Source organism: Trachurus japonicus, chromosome 5 (genome assembly GCF_045865225.1).
Source record: "Trachurus japonicus isolate A0001 chromosome 5, Traja_1.0".
Classification (NCBI taxonomy): domain Eukaryota; kingdom Metazoa; phylum Chordata; class Actinopteri; order Carangiformes; family Carangidae; genus Trachurus; species Trachurus japonicus.
This window is the reverse complement of record NC_140911.1, coordinates 31729339-31736244: the sequence shown is the minus strand read 5'-3', so window position 1 is coordinate 31736244 and position 6906 is coordinate 31729339.

Below are 6906 nucleotides of genomic sequence, written 5' to 3'. Positions count from 1 at the left end.
GATCAGGAGAGGCCAAAAGAAAACATGTAATCAGCCATAAGTGCATTAAATCATCATTTTTTGCCTCCGAACTATGAGATCACTGCAATCATATCTACCCATATGACCGCTGCAAAGAGCCACAGAATGAAAGTAATATTTTTTTTCTATTTCTGAATATCTTTAAAGACGGTTACGTTATCTTTGTATTTACAGAAGGGCATCTGTTTTGTAATGTATTTCTGATAATAAGAGCTTTCATTCAAAGTAGATGACTGGCAGTGCTTTTAGAGGGTAGATAGCGTTTCCATTTATCCACTTTTCTTCTATTCTCTATTTCTGTGAGTGAGATGTTTGTCTCATTTCCAGGAGTCACAACCTTTTTGCTCTGATCCTGACCAACTTTCAACCAAGCTGTTTTCTAACATCCCACTGCAGTCTCCCGTCTGGATGTTGCATGTTATATGCTTGAGTCGAGTGCAGACCATATCCTCGGCTTTTGCAATCGTGAGACTAATTATGTCAAAGTAGACAACCTCAAATTTGATTATCAGAGATTTATTCTGTGTAAAGCAGTGTATGTTTGTTCTCACACAGGCCCTAAACAAATACTGAACTGTCTCAGTGATTAGTGCATCTGAAAAACAAGCTTGAAAGCTTTTTAATTAGGCCACTGTTGATGAATGTTACTGTACGTATTGGATAGAGAAGGATGCTCAACTTCGCTAAAAGCCGGTGGCAGGAAAAAGAAGGGGAGACGGCTGCTGCTGTTGTTGCTGTTACAGGGTGGCAGTTTTATATACTTTGGCAGAAACCTTCTCAAAACAAAATATGATGTAAAATTACAGGTTGGGATGTGGACTGAAATGATAATGTTCTTTTCTGTGGCTTCAACAGACAGACTAGATAAGAAAACAGCATGTTCTTTTTTGTCTCAGTGGTAGATCCTTCTATTGTTTTTAGTTTTCCCTGAAACAACTACAGTATTTTAGCACTTGCGGTTTTGACAATAGCAGTAATCACCGCTTTACATTCTCCTCTTCCTGTTAATTATGTCTCGTGTTAAATACTGTCGGATTAGGCCGTCAGTCGGCACGAGCTTAACCAGCCCAGAATATTTGAGTTTTTTAATTGCAATGTTTTAAACCTTTTTTGAGTGACAAGCTTCTTTTTTTTATTATTGTGGCTGTATGATGAGGTGATACTATCTTATACTTGTCCCTCCTTCTGTTATATACGGAAGCTTCAATAAGAGCCAGATTCAGACCCAAGGAAATAGTGGCATTGATTCTTGTCAGACACAGGTGGGTGCAGAGGCAGTCCGTCTGTCTGACATGATGCCGTTAAATCGTCTTTATGCACTCACTGTCAACTGGGTGGCAGTCAGTTAGATTCATTGTCTTCCCTCAGCCAGAAACAAAGGCTGTGATTAACTGGTATGTTCCTCCTCTGTTGATTTACTGCTTGTGCTTAAGAGGCCTTAGTGCAGGCACACACACACACAGGCCATTAGGCACAGCGGTGACATAAAAGCCCCAAAATGAGGTCCCACTGCTGACTAATTCAGCGAACCAAACCTGAGGCAAACCTCATGGTCTCTGTCCCCTAAGACCCATAAATCAGCATCCATTCGATCACCGCTTCCAGGTGTGATAAGGAGAAACACGGGTGGCCGGAGCATGATTGTTAAGCATCACTGTTCGCTGGAGTCTCCTCTCCTCAGTCATTCCCAGGCAAAACCCAAGCGTGGCCAAGCATAACTGCCTCGGAGATAAATTCTTTGAAAAGAAGGAAAAAACAGAGGCTGTTTAAAAAGAAAGGGTAATCTTCTTATGCAGGGGCTGCTTTACGGGAAATGTTAAGTGTGTATTAGTGTCCCTCTCTCTCTCCAAACAGATTTGTTCTGTGCACTGCGCGTGTGTGCGAGTGTGTGTGTGTGACTTGGTGCCACTGCAACAGTACAAAAAGGTGTATTTCAGATGGGCCACAGCATGATATTGCTCTGTCCTACTATGACCTGTTTATATTATTCTACCAGAGGCACCAATAACAACAAATAGTTTATCCTTCACTTTATTTTGTGAAACAGACTGCACAAAAAATAATCAGAGAATATTAAAAAAAAAAAGAAAAAAAGGAGGAACACTTGAGTCCAAGACCGTTTATTCTTCTTGGTTTGGAAGAGATAGTAAAATAAAGAAAACTCTGGAAGTAAGAATCAAACTGTATGAACAGCGGTGTCGGTCCTCAACCTCCATAAAGCATTAGATGTGCTTTAGATTTAGATGTAGACAGCATACTCTGCTACAGTATATACAGTGCTCTGCTTCTTCTATCTTCATTTAGCAGCTAAATTTTACAGTATATCTCTAGTTTAAACACAACCTGTATGATGAGCTCCTAACATGTAATGCACTGTTACAGTACACATCAAACCACCCACCAGTCCATGCTGCTAAACATGATGCTTACACATGAACACATCTGTAATACCGTAACTATCAAATGATATAATATATAATATAGTAACTATAAAATATGATTTTTTTTCCTGCACTGGACATTTAAAACTTTGTGTAAATGTTGTAAATATTCCAACTTCATGTATCTTTAAGTGACTGGTTATTTTGCAGGGCAGTTACTTGTAGTGTAGTATTTTCATTGTGTGTTGTTGCTCCTTATCAAGGACCTTCAAGCCTGGTGGTGAAAAACGCTGCCTGGATAACTCAAACCATTTCATATTAAACCATCAGATGGACATGACTGCATCATTCTGTCTGGTGTATGAAAGGCGAAGTGACAACAACCCCCCCCAGGCTGAGGTCTTCTCCTGTCCAGTCTCTGTCCCGCAGGTTGCAGCAGTAGGACAGCACTGTGGCAGGTCTAATCCTCCTTATCTTAATAGCATCCTCCACTATCGCAGCAGCGATGGGGACAATCGACCCTTTCCCTTTCTTTATCAGCGAAAACCACTTCCCTCACCAATCCTGTTGGTCACCCCCCCCCCCCCCCCTCCTCCTCCTCCTGTCACACCCTCTTTCTCTCCATCAGATCCCTTGACTCCTTGACCTCATCTCGTTGTGCTTTGTCACAATCTCACCTATAACTAGCATTTATTTGAAGATGCCCGCCTCCAGGAAAATATTACGAGCTTGTTGGGAGATGTTGCCGCTGATGAAAAGGACAAAATGGCTCATGCTTTTTGACAGAGCACACTCACGCACGCAGCGTGAGTGCATTTATCTTGGCTGTGGGTTATTTTCTATTGCCTTCTCATAGTGTCACTGTGATGACAGCCACTCTGCAGCTGGGGAGTGGAGAAAGACTTTTCAGATCAGAGTTTATAAAAAGCAGAAATAGCTGCAAGCAGCGGGACATGTGGTGATCCCAAGTTTTGTTTGTGTAACCGCAATCTGGTTCCTTTAGACAATTGCTTAACTCAAGATATGTTCTTAAATTATGTTTTAATTAACAAGTTAGGTCAGACTTTATTTTCACACATAACATACATAATCAATCGCATTGCATTTTTCTTTAAAACCACATTTACTCAAAGACTGATTGTTTGAAACAGTGGGTTGTCCTGAGGTTAAAAAAAAACCAATAGCCCAGGGTAAGTATAATTTCACAGCTTTTTCTCACAATTCACATGTTTTTTCCTCTTTGCTCTGCAGTGGTGGTGATAGCTCAGCTGAATAAGTACCATTGTCTAATGAGGAAAAACACAGAAACACTGTGCCACGGCTGATAATCCCAACTGAGACAATGATTTCGAATGGCTTTGATGTCATTTGATACAACACCCCATCAGATTCTCAGCAGCTGTTTGATCAGCTGATAGAGAATTAGACTTGTTTACAGTTCCATGTATTGTTTTTCTCTGAGCCATTAATTGTTCCTAACGCTCAGTTTTAATGTGTCTTTCTATGAATTTAGGGAAAGCAACGACCTGCTTTAAACATCTCTGGAATCCCTTGTATTGAACATTACCCAGTGTTGTATCAGACATTTTGGACACCCTGTGTAATCACAAATATTGGACTGGTGATTGTATCGGAGATGGTGGGAATCCAGGTTTCATGTCCTGTCTTTTCACTTTGATGTTTGGTCTTTTCTGTGCATAATGATGTATGCACAGAGTTTGACACCAGACGGCTCACACATTCGCTCATTTATCTGCCGAAGAGGACGGTGGAATCTGAGTGTTCTGTGACATGAGTAATGTGAAAGCTTAAAATCTCCAGTGCACATACGGTCCTCTGAAAATGACTCTTCAGCTCAGTTGAAGTAAAGGACATCTTGTGTCCAGTACAGTAGTTTGAAAACCAACGAGGTTAATATGGGAGGCAGTGAGAAAGAACAGAACAGGAAATTTGAACTTTTTCCTGGAAAAGACATATAAACCACAAACTATGATTGAAAGTTATTGTTTTCATGTCTTAAATCATGTCTGGAGAAGCTGACGCCCATAAATGATTGTGTAATTACATTATATAACGTCCTTCATATTAAAGGTCCAGTGTGTAATATTTGTCAAGGTGTATTGGCAAAATCTGAATATAGCCTACTACCAATGAATATATTAGTATAAGTGTATAATCGCTATAAAATAAAATCTGTTTGGTTTTCATAGCCTTATAATTCTTCTTTTATATATAGGCTATATATAGCAAGGGTCCTGCTTAGAGAGTGTCACCATCTTGCGCCACCATGTTTGTATGGAATGGAAAATCCAGCCAACCAGAGAGCACGTTTCAAGAGTTTCACGTTCAGATAAATAATAGAATCGGACTGCTAGATGTCACTGTTTTCCCCTCATTTTACACACTGGACCTTTAACAGATTAATAACAATAATCTATACTCTTGAAGAATATTAATGATTATAGTATATTTTAATATTGTATAACCAATTGGTTACTACAAAATATCTTGAATATTGTTCAATATATGAACTGATCAACTATTAAACAGTGTAGGAGATCACAAAAACTCTGCCATGATTCAAACAAGACAGTAGGAAGAGAGTAGGACACGCACAATCTGATATCACCAAGTAAACAACAGTCCAGGACTAACCCTAACCCTAAACCTAACCAGTTGGTTATCACAGCGCTCCTTGGCTGCTAATTACTTGGTGATATCAGATCATGCAGTAGGACACATTTGCCCTAAGCCAAAAACAACACAACACCATCAATCCCATTGAGTCGAGGTTCAGCTGCCTGAGGTTTCACAGTTAAGGGATCCATTTTACAACATAATGACCACCTCTCTCCCAAAATGCACCTTTTAGTTTACTTAAAATTATGACATCAGGTCATATACATATATACTGTATGTTGTTTTGCAGATAAATCAAGAATTACTCCTTTTCTTTTGTTTTTGTTGTTGATGTGTCCGTTATCTGTGTCTAATGAACAACGAAGCGCTCTGGCAGCAGGCAGTAATTGCTTGGAGCCCAACAGTAGGGGTGTAATTAGAGAGACAGGGAGGAGTATATGACTTCATGACTGGCACCGTTTAATGATAATGGGGTGCAACTCCACACTACTGTGGTCAGCTAATCATACTGGACTGGCCTGGACAGCTCTCAGTGCAGACGAGCCGTGACTAGAATAGTGAACAGCAGCTTGCCCACGCAGTTCCACGCCATTTGCTCCACGGGGCATCAGGCATGTGATTATGGTTGTGACCCTGCACCACCTGCAACACTGTCATTAGTGCGATCATGGATGGACAGGTTTAATATAAATATACTAATGTCATCAAGCCACACTATTATCAACACTTTTACAAGCACATAGTGTTGATACAGTGGGAAGAAAATCAGCATGTTGTCAATCAACATGTTCTAACTAAATAAATGATGGTTATCTCTGCTGATCAAATACATTCAGCTCACAGCAGCAACATCTCCAGAATGTGCAGATTGCTGTAACATGCATTAAACACCTCAACCTAACAAACAGTTCAAATAGAGACACTTCAAAGAAAACTGCAATTAAAAAAGGAAACAACTTGTAAGTACCTGGAGTTGAAGCTCCATCTCAAAAGAGCTGTGACTCCTCTGTCTGACAAGGAAGATGTCAGACATAGGCCTAGTATCTTTCCAGTAATGTGAAATTATAGCTACATTGACTCTCAGTGCTTCACAGATGGTATGAAGTCTGTTTCTACATGCTGTAGATCGTGTTGCAAATCATTTATATGTAGGCTCCCATATGCCTCTCTCTCTCATAGCCCAAAATGAAAAAAGGAGCTTGAATGGTGTAAAGCTGGTCGATGTAAACCTCCTGGACTTGAGACCTCATACTTCCTTGTTACTGCAGGTTTTATCATTTTGTCCAGGCACCTCTTCCAGCTGTCCCCGTGGGAGTTTCTTCTTTTCCTCCCAGCTTGCCCTGACGTTTATTCCTTCTTTCTACCTAATATGGTTTTCTGGGGAGCATTTTGTCCCTGTTCTGTCTGGAGCAGCAGTGGTGCTGTTTAGCTTCAGATAGGCGTTGAAAGGTTGCTATGTCGTCAACAGACTATTGTTATTCTTATTAGTTACTTGAGGTTTAGCTGATAATACTGTATTTACATGTATTCATTTTGTTGGATTTCATAATTAGTTTAGATCAGTTTGGTCAAGTTCTTTGATTTGTGTTTAAGTAAATCCCTCATAAGACATAAATTCATGCAGCATTGTCCAAAAAGTCCATACAAACTCTAATGTGTATGAAAAATATATTACATAACGATAACAGCAGTTGCTCTGTTTGATCCTGAATACTATATTTCAGAGAAAATTATTTTACCAAACGTTTTACTTATCAATATTTAGATTCATATTCAATGTGAAATCAGCATCTGAATTATGATTTAGAAGATATCAATTTTCTCCATTATGACCAGCCACAACATTTGAATGCTGTTTACACAT